Genomic DNA, 15,320 nt, shown 5'->3' with positions numbered 1-15,320 from the left:
ACAGCATCTAACCATGAATGCAATTAACTAGGCACTTAACTAAAACCCAGTGTACTGTGTGACAAATAATATATCAGGTCTCAAACAATACGAGGTAGAACAGCTAAGTAAGCAAGTATAAGAACTCTTATGTGATCCTGCTTTATGATAGTTTATATGACTTTAAGTTCCCTTTATCTAAACTTTCTAGTTAGACTGCTGGGCAGGCCATATGGAGAAATTTCTGAGACAGTGATATGCCTCAGCGATTTTTGTGTTTTTAAATATGTTTAAATGGAAAAACACACTTTAAATATTTGAAATTAGTTTACCATTTCAAGTGTAGTAGTATGCAAATGACAGAAAAGGGCCATGGCTGTGGTGAAGGCAAAGAAAACTTTCATACCTACTCCATAGAGTCCACAAAGTCCTGACTAGTAGAACTATTTTGGGTGGAGGACAATCTAGGGAACCCAGGTTATCCTTGCCCAAAAACAGAACCAGGTGATTCTCACTGCAAGACTTTTTCTATCTACTTTGCAGACAAGAATGATCAGATTTTATTGGATTGGCTGTCTCTGTGGTAGCAAATCCTTTTGGGTGGGGACGGGGGTGAGGGAAGTACATCATCTCTGAGTTTTGACAGGTTACACGTGCTGAGAGATAAATCTTCAGATACACTGGAGCACTTGCCACTTTTCTGGTCCTCTCACCTAATCCTGGGTAGATATTCAGGCCTGAATATGCTCCCAGCATTACTAAGGCCATGTCTATGCTACAAGGACTATAGCAGCATAGCAATGTTGGCATAATCCTATAGTGTAGATGCAGCGTAGCCTACAGTGATGGAAGCGGGGGGGGGTTCTGTCACTGTAGGAACACCACTTCTCCAAGCAACAGTAACTAGGTCAATGGAAGCAGTCTTCTGTCAACCTACCTGCATCTACACCAGGATTTAGGTAGGTATAGCACTCAGGGGTGTGGATTTTTCACCCCTCTGAGCACCATAGCTATGTCAGCCTATGGTTTAAGTATAGACCAGGCCTAAGAGTAGCCTCAGGCTGCTCCAAGTTGTTCTGGCTAGTAAAAGGTTCCCTAGAGGCCACTATGCCCTCAAAGTCTGTTAGAGCACAGCATATCCCAACCACAAACCCCCTGCATAGCCCCAATATACTCCTTATGCGAGGGGATCTTTGGAATGACATAGAGCTAGCATACCCAGCCTCCTCAGCTGCCCACTTAGGAGCAGTGAAAGGCTGAGAATCTGATTCTTGGTGCTAGATGTGCTGGTTTCTTGGCCTGAAACCTATGAGCTAGTAGACTCAGGCTCCGTATGGCTTCCTCTGAAGGAGGTATTGGGTATACTACTGGTTAAGATTTCCTTCCTGAAAGAAATCATTGCCAAGGATCCACTTTTTCACAAGTGACTGTTAGGTTCATGTTTAAGAAGCTGTCCCTTCATATCAGTTTTGCCAACTACTGCTGTATTTCTAATCTTCCTCATTTGAGCCAGGTTACTGAGAAGATTGTAGTGGAGCAATTTTGACACCTTTTAAACTATTTTTAATCTCAATCTGACATGTAGACTGCACTAGTTTAACCAATTGATTGTCTCCTCTGGGCTATTTTAGATCACTAAGCAACCTTCAGTACCACTGACCATTAGGTTTGCTGATATTGGCAGTGGTGGACCATGTAGTGTCAATAGTTAAAAGTACCCCTTTTCATCTGCATTGGCTAAATAACTTCAACCACTTCTCTGTATTGCAGGCATGCCCACAATTATCCAGGCTTTTATGACCTCCATATTCTTTGGTTGCAATATGCACTTCTTGAGGTTACCTTTTTGAAGACCTGTTGAAAGCTACAGTTGGCTAGCGTGTGGGGGCTTCCTGCTTGCTCAGTGATGTCAATGCAGTTTAACTGGGAATATATGGCACCTGTTTTCTGAAGTCTGGGTATCAGTTCCCTTTGGAGTGCAGTAAAGGTCTGGATTTTGCTCTATATATGCTCTGTCATTGGGTCAAATTGTGATGCAACTGCTCAGCAGATGCAGTGCAGAGGGAGCTCTGCAGCTCACCATGCTCAGTGCCCAAGGAGTGGTACTGGCATCCAGCGCATGGGAGGGATGTTTGAGAGCATCCACAGAGACAATGCATGGAATCCCTAAGGGCTGTAAATGTAATCTGAGATGCCTCTCCACTGCCATATTAGCCATGGCTTCATTAGAAATGACTTTGGGTGGGGGTGTTGTCTCCCCCAGTGAAGAGAAGAGTTTCATTGGCTGACAGAAGGGGAGACAATAAAGTGGTCCCCTTCCTTCTTCCCACTTTCCACCAGAGTCAGCCAACACTATGAAATACCTACTCTCCCATCTATGACTGCAATGAGTAAAGTGGAGAGCAGCAAAGTCTCCCCCAAGAACCCAATCCCTTCTCATCCACAAGCACTTTGGGGAGACGTTCTGAGCTCACCCCATCTAGTGGGTGTTCCCCGTCTCTTCCACAGTAAACTGTCTGGCCAGCCTCCTCAGTGTACTGGAACTGCTCGTATCTCTAGGACCTATCCAGGTGAGTAAGGGTTTGCAGGATCGAGCCATGATCTGACTGTCCCTCATCCAGTTCCAGGGAAGCCCTAGAATTAAATACTCCAACAGGAATATCACATTATCAGTCCTAATCTAAACAACATCAACAACACTAAAGTGTCGGTTCTAGTTGTAATAAACTGAAAGGGGACTACATATCTGTATGTTCTGGCATGGCATGAAAGTCTCTTAACAGCCCACCATCAGTGTCCTTGCTGAACATTTGTGGTCTGTGTATTACCACTATATATACAAGTTCAGTCTGTGAAGATTCTGCCCTTCACTTGACCTAGACAGCATTGTATCCATTAGCAATAACTTTACTGCTTAAGTTAAAGGATTGTCTCCCGTTGCTGTCAATACAATATTCTCTTTCATTGACAACCCACAACGGGGACAAGACCAGCACATTTCATTGCTAAGTACCATATTAAGTCTCAATAATGCAATTTCAGTCCTCTTGAAGACTGAGAAGTCCTATTCCGGCATTAATTTGATTTAAGCAAGTCACAGCAACACTCCAGCAGTCATGGGGCTGGTGAGGCTACACTTTATAGCACTTTGCTATAAATTAGTATGATGCCATCTGTTACAAGGAAGTCCCAAAATTGCTTTTCTAACACTTGCGTTCCTATTGTTTAAGAGGAATCTGTTTTCAGTTCCCAGTCGCATTACACATAAAAGTCCATTGCAATAGATTCTATTGCACATTTGAGGTAAGCACAGACTGCAGCTGGGAAAATCATTTGTACCAAGCAATTTATTCAACCAGTTTCACCTCTTTTTCTGTTTAAATCTCTGCAAACAGATTGAAGTTTTGTCTCATTTATCTGTTGTTCCAAATTATTCATAGAATAATTTCTGCAAATATTTTTTTCTCTGTAGCTTGTTTGCAAGTGGTTTATTTGGTATCTGCAATCCAAGTGGTTTTGATTGAAAACATAGAGCATATGACATATTTCTGTTCCAGGACTTGATTAGTTTAACTCTTAGAATCAGGTTTCTAGTATGAATGTTGGCATTTCCCTTTCTGTGCATACCCTGCAATGTTCACCTAAAATTTGCCATTTTTGTGATCATTCCTGCCAATAAACTCATACACAAGAGCATTCACATAAAACAAATAAAGGGGCATGAACTCCACTGAAGTAAATTCATTAAAAAAAATTAAATTTCTATATTGCACAGCAATAGAAATTGGGATAGGTCCCTACAGGACAGGAGCGGAGGACAGGAATGGACTTCAGAAGTTTCACCAATGGAAAAGTTAGCTTATAGATTGAGAAATTACCACAACACTTCTTGTGGAATCCTTGACTAGCTATAATGGTATTTTTGTTCATGTTGCAGTAATGCCTAGGAGCCCTAGGTATGGACCAGGACCCCAGTGCACTAGGCACTGTACAAATACAGAGCAAAAAGTCCCTGCATTGTACTTCCCATGGGCCTATGTGGAAAGCCATGGGAGGGGATTTTTTTATGTGAAAATCCTTCACAGAAATTATCCCCCATTGTCCTGCTGTGGGGAAGTGGGTGGGTCCTCCTATTTTGGAAAAGTCGATCCCATTCATGTGGAAGCCCTGTATCCATGTAGTTACTCTTGTTCCTAATGGCCACTGCCCCAGCCCAGCTCCCATGGGAACTGCACTGACAGGGATTCCCTCTGGCCATGGTTCCCTTCAAGCTCCTTGTTGGAGACTGTGGAAATATTAACACAGCCTAGAGCTTTATTAATTTTGCTATGCAAGTTCCATAGAGCTACATGAGCATCCTACCCCAAACCCTTTATTTTCCCAGCTCACCCCCCTCCCCTCACTTTTCTTGTGTGGATCTCTGACTGTGCAGAGAGGGTCCTCCAAGGTCTGGGATGAGATGGGGGAAGGTGAGTGTAGGAAACAGTGCTTCTGAAGGGCTATAGCGCCCCTTCCACACACAGAGGAAGAGAAATCTGCATGTGGAGGACCCCTCTATGTGCAGATGCTGGGGAAACAATCTGGACCTCTGTTTATGAAACTGAAATTCTGCTATACAGAACAGGAATTGCTATGATACTCCTTGTCGACTATTTTCAATCATGAAAGGCTCAAATAAACATTCAAATGAATGTTCACAGATACTTTTTTGCAGTATTCACCGAGTTCAAGGGAGGACACAGGTTCTAATTACCTCATCCTTTATGTAAAAATACAGCCAGAATTTTTCCATTTCATTATTTGTGAAAACTATCAAGGCAAAGGAAATATGCCTTTGAAAATCAGATGAAAATGAAGCTTGCTGGGGTGGCATAATTGCCAGCAAGGGCTCTCATGAATTAAGTAACCATCAAGAAAATTTGAAGCATAAAGCAAACTTACTGGATTGTTGCTATATTTGCTTTTTCCCCCCCTTGTGTACAAAGCATGTCCAATGGATCGTTCCAATATGAGTACAAACATCTGCACGATGACTAATGCAGTCATGGGCAAACTTAGCCTCTTCACGATTTTTACATTTGTGTGATCACTCAAACACCAGGAAGACCACAATGCAGGCATGCTTCTTAGCTTTATCCTATGATTAGTAAGTAGCAGAATTTAATGATATTTTTTTTCTCTCAACATCTGGATTTTTAATTTATTAGGGTTCTTTTTAGCATATTTGTGAGAATTATAAACTAGATCCCGTTCTCAGTTCCTTCAATACAATTCCATTTGTACTAAACTTAACTGAGAGGGGAATGTCACATTTTTGGTAAACCAAATATTGGCATAGTGCAAAAAAATGTATATATTTTATCCCAACACTTATTTTTTAAATATACTTTCCAAGTAAACTGAAGTTCAGGTCTTACATGTTAATATACCTAGAGAGTTTGATTATATGTTTCTCAGATGACCCCTGAAGTTATGGAGATTGCATAGCACATCAATCAGGACAGAGTTCGGTTCAGATTTTCTCCAGAAAGGCTTGTTGATGGAAGGTAAGGACTGAGAGGGTTGCTTCATGTGTGAAAGTTCGTATCTGAAGTAGGTTGTTCTGCCACTTATGAATTGTCAGCATTCTGTAACTAAAGTAAATCCAGTTGTCTTTCACATTTTCTTTTCTATTTGGCAAAGAAAAATAATACCAATTCTGAATAAAACATAAAACCTACATAGCAAAATATGCGTAAACTTCAGTATCAACACTGCATCAAGTATAATTCCTTTGTTTTTTCCTTTTATAGTGTGGCTGTGCTAACTTGTTCAGGTAAAATAAGAATGAGAGAGAATTTTTACACAGACCTTTCCTTAAAATTTGAACCAATTGAAGTGGAATATTTTCTGAGATCAAAACCATCATAGGTCATTGTTTTTGTGTTTAATTTTCATAGGGCTCTGGACTTCCTGGTTTCACCCAGGACACACCTAGGCTGTTTTATGGATTTGCCAGCCTGGCTACCAGGGAGTACTGGAAGTTTTACAAGAGGTCTGGAAATCTCTTGGGTGAAATCCTGGGTCAATTGAAGTCAGTGACGGAACTCTCATTGACTTCAGTGGGATCAAGATTTCACTTCATGCGTACAGACTGAATCACAATTCAGAGAGCTAGAGATAAACATCCAAATGTCCAAACTTTCTGATTTGCATCCATCACCGATTTACATATTAGAGGCAGGCATAGACGATAGAGTTCGAATCTAGAACTAGATCTGAATTTCCTGAAATTGCAGGGTTTCCAGATCTAGGATGTTGCTTCAGAACCATCTCTTTTCCATATATAGATGTTCAGTGGCTAATTAGCAAGGTGTACCAAGTAAAACATTGCAGTGTCAGGGAAGCTGTGTTCAGAGGTGAAAGTAAGCCGGTCCGGTCCGGTCCATCGGCAAGAGCCAGTACGCCGTGCTGGACCGGACCAGCTTCCCTAGGCTGGCACTTTAAAGGTCCCGGGGCTTCCCGCAGCGGCCAGAACCCCTGGCCCTTTAAAGCATCGCCAGAGCCCCACTGCTGGATCCCCTGTGGTAGCGGCGGCAGGGCTCTGGCAGCGCTTTAAAGGGTCAGGGGCTCCGGCCGCTGTGGGGAGCCCCGGGCCCTTTAAAGCGCCCTCCGAGCCCTGCTGCCAGAGCCATGGGGTAGCAGCAGCAGGGCTCCGGCGGTGATTTAAAGGCCCCAGAGCTCTGCTGTGGTAGTGGAGGCCAGGGCCCTTTATATCGCCCCTGAGCCCCAGGGCTCCCAGCCGCCTCTGCAGCTGGTAGCTCTGGGGGTGATTTAGCCAGAGCCCTGGGGCCTTTAAATCTTGATTTAAATGGCCTGGGTATTTAAAGGCCCCACCTCTTCCCGGTTGAGGCCACGCCTCTTCTGGTCGAGGCCATGCCCCTCCGCTCAGGACTCCGGAGTACCAGTAAGTCCTTTAAGTTACTTTCACCCGTGTTGTAATAGCAATAGTAGAAGGAAGAATTACACCTTCCCTTGCACTCCATGCTGGAATTATTTATAGACCCAGACCAGAAGACCTGCACACGGCCTATGCACTGCTTAATTTCTATTTAAACTCTATTTTGAAGGTTCACGTGGGATTTACAGAACATAGGCCTTTTTTGTTCCCTTGGCACAGATGGTAATTTCACCTGACTGAAGAAATCATGACTGAGTACTGTAATTTGTTCTCATCTGGTCCCACACTCAAAGGTCCCTCCCAAATGATAGAAAATACAAAATATGTCCTAAGGGAAACAATTCTGTAGTATTTTAGTGATGTGTAATTTTGTATGTATTAATCTACACTTTCCAGTACAACAATATATCTTAAAATAAAAAAAAAACCAAAAAGCTTCTGTGACGATGCTTCTTAACTCACTTTAATGTGTTACATTCAAATGTATTGTGTCAAGCAAACTACCTGGCAAACTTCCACAATGTTATCATCTTTAATTGGCAGGCATTCTGAAACCCAGTATAATAACATGTTGGCTTTTTATTAATGCTGAGCATAAAGATAAGTGGTTTACATATCTGCAGATCACATAATTAAACATTAATTAACATAATAAAATGTTGGCAAGCTTTTTTATTTATCATTGTATATCTTTTCAATTCATCATCTAGAATCAAAGTCTTACAGACACCACATAATTCTCAGAGCTTCTGAAGGGCAAAAAATCTGGAGAAGGAAAACAGGGCCCCAGATTATCTACCTAACTGGGCAACCCAGTGAAAAAAATATTACCAGAGAAGAGTGGTAAATTTTTGAGCCTGCTCTATGAAGTAATTCTCATCTCTTTGTATAGCATAATGATTGTGTTTTTAAGGATAGGATTTCTATAGTGCAGTATTTATTCATATTATAATGGATCATTTATTTTGATTTTAGAGTCATAAAGGGAAAGCCATCTGCAGTGAAAAAGTATTGCAGGAAAAAGTAACCAAACAGTTTGTCCAATACAGAAAAAAGTGGAAGCCCAAGTAAACAGGAAATTAATTAATTAACAGAGATTAAAAGAAAGAAAGAAAGAAAGAAAGAAAGAATTGTTGAATAATTTTTTTAACAAAACTAATTTTGTTTCCATTTTAAATACAAATTTGGGGCCAAATCTTTAAATTGTGTAAATTAGCATTAATCCACTAAAATCAATATATACCTTCTGTGGGATCTGGCCCTTTGTGTTTTGTTGTTTTTATTCTAAAAATAAAATAAAGCACAGCTTAATTTTGGATAAAAATATTCCACCAGCATATTGCTGTGTAAATGATTTAATAATTATATATGAGAAATAAAATCGTTCTCTGGAAAAGCTGGTTTCTATGTGCCTCATTGATGGAGCAGTCTACATCATAGTCAGTTGCAAGATTTGTATCTGCATTGTCTTAGCCTCTGTCTGGAGCTAAAGGGAAGTTATGCAGGGTATTCTGTTTTCAATAAACATCCTCAGATATTCCTGTCACTTTCACTTGCTATCCGGCACATAGTTTTAGTATTAGAATAATTAAGAAGTAATGCAAATTACACTAGGTTACATGTGGTGGAGTCTGGTGATCTCTGCTCATGTATCGGCAAAAATGTGGTGGAAAGTACATGCCGAGCCAGTGTACAATAGTAGGTAAATATCACTCTGTATTAGATACAAAACAAGGTAAGTAATGTCTGCCCTGCCTACACAAGGAACCTTTACCAATGGAATCAGAAAAACAGTGTTACCCATTGATTACATTGTTATCCCTTAAACTACACAATACCTTAAACCCTTTATGTTACTGCATATTATAAACGTTCAAAGGCCAAGGTACTCACTCAGCCATTCACATAAATAAATATACTCTAAGTTAGATGTGCATTATTAAGGAGAAGAGGATCCTAAAAATCTCACCTAGACTATTGGTACAAGGAAGAATTACACATGGTTTGTGACAGTTTAACACATGTGTTTATACTCTTTGTAACTATAACACCATTGTATATGCTATTCACTTCCTTCATGCACCTCATACCCGAATGTCAGTTTTCTATATTTTGTATTCTAGTGTTGTTATTTGTAGCTCAGCAGTAGTTAGAGCCCCCACTGTGCTAAGTGCTCTTTTAACCTCTGGTAAAAAGACAGTCCCTGCCTCAGATTTATTGTATGTGGTATTATATATTTATAAAATATTAATAAAATCTTTAAGCTGCACATGTTGCAAATTTTCGCTTCCATGCACAGTACTTCTTGGGTTTTCTTTGAAAGCCTTATAAAAAAAAACCACGCTTCTCTCCCTTGCCCAGTAAGAATCATTTTATCATGCAAAGAATTCACTAAGGCACTTTTCAGTGTAGGTACACAGTTCACCATAAACCAAGAACAAATCAATATCCCACATCCTGTAATTAATGCAAAGTGACACATTGATTAGAGCTGACAGGCAAATGCTCATTGTTAAAAACTGTCCAATGCTAGCAGAAATGTGGCATGAAACATGTTGAACACACTATAGCTGCCAGAGCATTGAATGTAGTGTAGACAAATGTCAAGATGAGTAAAGCAGTTTTTTATTTTAGCAGACTGCATGGCACAAGCTGGAAAAATCCAGTGAGATGGGCACTTGCTGCTGAGACAGTATATAGTTGGAACTGGTTGAATATGAATGCAGTGGTCTACAGGAGATATGATTTTCAATCAATACCGAAGAAGAGGTTGCAATTTGTTGGGAAAGCTAGACGTGATCAAAGAGCTTCTGTGAGATTTCTGAAGGAAAGTATTTTGATATTTTTAAAAAGTCTCTTCTTTTGAAGGGCAGCATGCCTCTGGCTGTTTCATCTCTGTAATTTTGGACTGGGTTGTTGTCATTTGTAAAGAGCTTTTGTTGGAGGAGCTGTTGATTTATAATATAGGTATGGATGGTATAATAGTTTAAAAATCAGCTACAGAGCTTTAAAGACAAAGTGTGGCCTTTGTAGGGAAGTCTAAATACTTCTTGTAAATAGGATTCTTCTAATATGGATGTCCTCTTCTGGACTATAGTCATATCAGCAGGGTATTTCCATCCAAACCAGTGAGATGATGCCAGTTCCTTTTTTTTTTTTTTTTTTTTTTTTTAATTAACTCAAAGCTCCTCCTGCTGGCATATTTGCTGAAACACTTTGTCCTGGCCCCATGAAAGAGAGCAGATGTTTTTCATCTGCTCCTTGCCAGTGAGCTTTTGTAAGGGATTCTTTCCCCTGGGAATTACATTTATTTTTATTTCCCCTGTAAATTTTCTCCTGCTCCCTCCAGAGTGACTTCCAGTTGGAAGAAAGAAGATCTTCAAGGAAGCTCTTTGGGACAGGCTGGGGGGCTTTGCTAATGTAGCAATAGATCCCTAACCTTGTCCGTACTGACTGAGGTGGAGCAGCCCGATCAGGAATATAAAATGGCTCCTGCTCCCACTTCCAGGCTCAGAAAATGATCTGTTCCATGTTCATTGGAGTGCAGCAGCACTTGCGGCATATTCCCAAGCACCAGAGGTTTCTCTGGTGGTTACCAGCCCACAGGGAAACATCAGGGTACCTGCTCCTGCAGCTAGCAACTTGGCTGCCTCCCGCTGTGTTGCATAACAGCTTGGAGACCGAGAAAGAGATTCAACCAGGTAGTTTAAGCACCTGGCATCACCCTGCTTCCCCTTCAGGATCACCATCATGCCTCCCTTGCAAGCCAGCAAACCCCCCCCACCCCCCAGCAAATGGGTGCAGCAGAGGAGCAGTTTTCAAACGAACACTGCCAGTCTGCAGCCCTCTACAAGAGTCTGCGTTAAGCAAGCTCAAGTAAGGGGAGTAAAACTCCCTCAAATGGGCCCCACACAGACAACTAGCACCCATTTCCCCTGTTCCTTGGCCAGTTATTCTCTGGGTACTTTTTTCATAACTACCAAGTTTTGCGCAGCTTCAGCTGACATTTTATACATTTTATACATTTTAAATTAATGACTAAGCTAATATGAATATTTGCATAAATGTGCCTATAACCATAAACTTCCACACACACAAAAATTTGTGTGCATTTAGTGCTTGTAAAAAGCACTGGCTGGATAGCCCTGATGAATGGAGTCCTGTGTTTATCTACACAGCAGCCGTAGGGCAAGCTTCCCACACACACTGCCCTGTCACCATGCCTGAACTGTGATACAGAGGGAACTTCTTGCCTGACTAACACTGATTTCTAACCTCTCTTTAGCTGTGCTTGTGTGTGGCCCTGGGCTCTAGTTCCCATAAACACAGGAATCCGTGCTGCTACACATGCCCAACCTCCAGCTTCCTGGCTGCCTCTCTTCTTTTTGTATGCAGTGTTGTAGCCAGGTCGGTCCCAGGATTTTAGAGAGATAAGGTGGGTGAGGTAATACCTTTTATTGACCCAACTTCTGTTGGCGTGAGAGACAAGTTTTTCAAGCTACACAGAGCTCTTCTGGGAAAGGTAATCCCAGCTTCACAACTAAATACAAGGTCGAACAGAAAGAAAAGGAGGACTTGGGGCACCTTAGAGACTACCCAATTTATTTGAGCATAAGCTCTTGTGAGCTACAGCTCACTTCATCGGATGCATATATTTCAGGTGGAGCTATGAGAATAGAAGCGTCTGTGTGAAATGTCAGTGTTGTCTTTGTCATCTTTGTCCAGGAACTGTGTACATACCCATGAACAAAGGTGGCAGAGTTGAGTGCACAGTCAGCTTTGCTTCTGTAACTAACCACAGCCAGATGTATATTGCCTCTCCTTTTCAATTCTAAAAGTTCTAAGACTCCATTCCTGTTGTGTCCCTGGCAAAAGCAGTTTAGCATAAGTAGTTTGTACATATGCAAAGGGACCAATCAGGGTGAGGTAGCCTGTTAACACCCCTGTAGTCATAGTACAAAAAGGGAGGTTGGTAGGTTACAGATTGTTGTAAAAAGTTATAAATCCAGTGTCTCTAAGACCATGATTTTTAAGTGTCTAGCAAAGTTGTGAATTTAAGTTCCCAGGCTCATCTTCTGAAAGTGTTGTGCCTGTTTCTGAGAGGTCAGATACAGAGTGATCATTTTGTGAAAAGTGTTCACATAGAGGTGATAGTGTGTTTTTGTCTTTTTTTTTTTTTATCATTTTGCAGTGTGAGTTCATTCAAGAGGATAGCGATTGTCTGGTTTCACCCACTGTTGTCATGGGGACATTTAGTGCACTGGATGAGGTACAGCACATGTTGTGATAGGCAGTTGTTGGACCCAGGAATCTTGAAAGGCGTGTTGTGGGGGTATTGATCACCATAGCAGTGGAGACACATCTGCAGGTTTTGCATCTGGCAGGGCGCGGTGCCACTTTGAGTTGGTGTGTCCTGGTCTGTGGGGAGCTTGCTTGTGATGATGAGCCTGGAGAGGTTGGGGGGTTACTTGAAGGCTAGAAGAAGGGGTTCAGGAAATCTGGAATAATGAGACAAATCTACTACTTTTATAAGTGGAACTTCAATGGAATTTTGATGTCTTATAGTAGTGCTGAATCTGGCCAAATAATGTATTTTTTGCTACACAGAAATACTTTTTTTAGCATACAATACATGTTTATGGTATGCAAGCAAATGTGATAAAATTATGAGTAGAGTTGGTTGGAAAATGGGTTTGTTTTCTGCAGAAATGTTTGACTTTTCATTGAAAAAACAAACATCTTTGATTCAAATCTGAAAATTTTGGGGTTGAGGGTTTTTAACAAGAAGTTGAAATTTTCCATGGCAAGCAGACTTTGTGAAAAAAATTTGGTTTCTCAAACCCCAATTTTCTGTAAAAAAAACAAAACAAAACAAAAAAAAACAGTTTTGACAGAATTTTTGACCAACCCTAATTGTGAATTGATGAATTCACTGCCCTATCTCACACCCAGTACAAAAAAAACAGATGAGATGGGATTTATAAATCCAAGGCCCCAAATTTTTTTAGGTTTTTTTAAGCCTTTTCTTCTAGGATCCTTGAAGGCCAGCATTTCATCTTACTGTGCCCATTTTGTAGGTTTCCCAGATTCCAGATGGATTAGTATCTTGTGGCATTTATGTATGACTAAAGGTCATCTGGAGATGATACCAGGAGTAAAATAAAAAGACTAGTGTAAATGAATAAAGAAGTGCAAAAAGTAACCAGGAGTCATGTGAGTATCCACCTCTTGTGTCTCCTGGTATACTTAGATTTTAAGTTCCATGCAGCAGGGAGCAGCTGTTTGTATTATGTGTTTACAGTGCCTAGCATAATGCCTTCAATACAAATAATAATTAACTTATCAATAAGGTGTGGAGGATGTTTGGAAAGATTAGTGAATGAAGTGAGATGTAGAAATAAGAGAAGAAAATGAATGACGGAGTCTGTATAATATAAATTCTCATAAGAGTATATTATTATATGTTTGCACTATTTCATTGTTTTCCATTCCTGTTTCGTTCAAAGTGTTGTATCTTGTGTAAACAATTTGAAAGTAAATTTTAAAACCTAGAAGTTGAGAGTAGAACCCAATTTGCACTGGAAGTTAAGACAAATAATACAAAATACAAGTACATTAGAGATCCATAAAGGAGATGTTTGGGCGCCTGAGAGGATGACAATTAATTGACAGAAGAATCTAAAAAAGAGAATAAATAAAATCAAAACCTTGCCAAAACTAATGATCAAGATATTAAAGTTTAAAGATTGAGAGACAAATACAAGGACATAGGCTGTGGTGAAGCCTGGAAACACTCATCAGGGCCAGAAAGCAAAAATATGTAGAGAGCTAAGTTTTGATTAGGACTACACAGTAATACCCAAAAGACTTCTCTCTTCAGCCAGTAACCCCCTGAATCTGGCAGAAGCCATGGGGTGGGGGAAGCTCCCCCTCTGGCCCCGGCAGAAGCTCTGGAACGGGGGAAACTCTCTTGCAGTGGCCCCGACCATGGCAAAAGCTGTGGGATGGGGGAAGCACCCCCCAACCCCCTCCCCGGCAAAAGCTCCTGGGTGGGGGAAGCCCCCGCAGTGGTCCCCAACCCCATCCCTGGCAAAAGCTGCATGGCGGCAGTGGAAGCCCCCGTGCCCAATCCCTCTCTCTGGCAGAAGCACTTGGCAGGCAGGGCAGGAGAAGTCCCGGAGTCCTGATCCTGGTCCCACGCAGAAGTGCGGGGAATGGCGGCAGAAGCCCCAGCACCTGGACCCCTACTGGGGCCTTGGGACTGGAGAAGTTCTCACTCCCTGCTATGGCCCCGGGGCCATGGCGTGGGGACAGAGCTTCTCCGGTCTTGGGACCACGGTGGGGGGGAGCAGAAAGGAGCAAACGGGTTGTGGGGCAGGCAGAATGGGGGGACCCTGGGTGGAACAGGGGTGGGTCCCAGGGAAGGGGCAGAAAGCGGTGGGGCTGTGGGTGGTGCCACAGACAGAAGTGGGGGGAGAGCCCCCTACCCCCCGATTTGCTCTGGCCCAAGGAAATTTTAATCCGCGTCTGCAAGCACAGCTCAGCTGGATCAGAGTATTAGGACAGAGTGTTCCTAGTGGCAAGTAACTAGCTGTGTACACACTGTCTGTGGTACTCTGCCAGAGCATGAATTTGCTGTGGTCTTCAAAACACATTGTGAAACTTAGTGTTTTGGCCAAGAATGTGAATGAATTTGGGGTAATATTATGGAAAGTTTTTTGCCCTCTGGCACATTGCACTGGTTTATAGAGGTTGACAATTATTATTACCCAATGTAGGCAGCATTGGTTGATGTTTTGTATTTAATATCTGTAACATGCCCAGAAGCCAGGATAATACACACAATATCTGTTACATAGCAGGACTTATTTATTTATGCCAGCACAACCCAAGCTGCAGGTCCTGGTGGCAGAAACCCCACCCAGTACAGGGGGTGCAGCAATGCAAGCTTCCTACAACCTTCTCTCTAGTTAGGGGTCTACAACCCGTCATCACAGCATAGAAAGTTAGAAGCATCAGGAAAAAAAGGCCATGGCACTTGGGAGATGTAATGGTTGGGCCCAAAATGTATTTTTAAGGGGGACTGTTGACTGGATAGTAAAAGCCCACTCCTCATTGCCCTGTATGTTTGGCTTCGAGGCATAATGGAAAAGAGGTGCACTTACAGATATGTAAAGAGAGAAAAATAAAAAACAGGGTCCTAGATAAGTGAACAAACCTAACAGAATGAGGACCCAATAAGGGTTTAATAGGTTTAGAGAGGCAATGGGGCTATATGCAAGACTAAGGATACATAAATGTCTGGAGTGGTATAAAATTTTATAATCAGCAAGGTTACTGTATATGCCCTGTCTGACACAAAAAAAAAACTATTTTAAGAATGCTATTAGAGAGCTTTTAA

At 41.6% G+C, this 15,320-nt stretch overlaps 1 protein-coding gene across 6 annotated transcripts in view; it reads left to right on the top strand.

The window, feature by feature from the left end:
• RNF182 (ring finger protein 182) overlaps positions 1-15,320 on the top strand; it is a 60,269-nt gene that overhangs the window by 43,854 nt on the left and 1,095 nt on the right. Inside the window, exon 1 of one of the 6 annotated variants that reach the window (XM_084620319.1) lies at positions 5,446-5,525. The exons of 4 other annotated variants lie outside the window; for them this stretch is intronic. The gene's annotated coding sequence lies outside the window, so the exon portion shown is untranslated. Of the gene's footprint in view, positions 1-5,445; positions 5,526-11,178; positions 11,355-15,320 lie in introns of those variants that run through there. One more of the 6 variants, XM_084620320.1, reaches the window with a different exon arrangement.

This window comes from Lepidochelys olivacea (assembly GCF_965140295.1).
Source record: "Lepidochelys olivacea isolate rLepOli2 genome assembly, chromosome: 2".
In the NCBI taxonomy this organism is placed as follows: Eukaryota; Metazoa; Chordata; order Testudines; family Cheloniidae; genus Lepidochelys; species Lepidochelys olivacea.
Note: the sequence above shows the minus strand (reverse complement) of the source record. Positions and strands in the feature narration are given on the sequence as shown.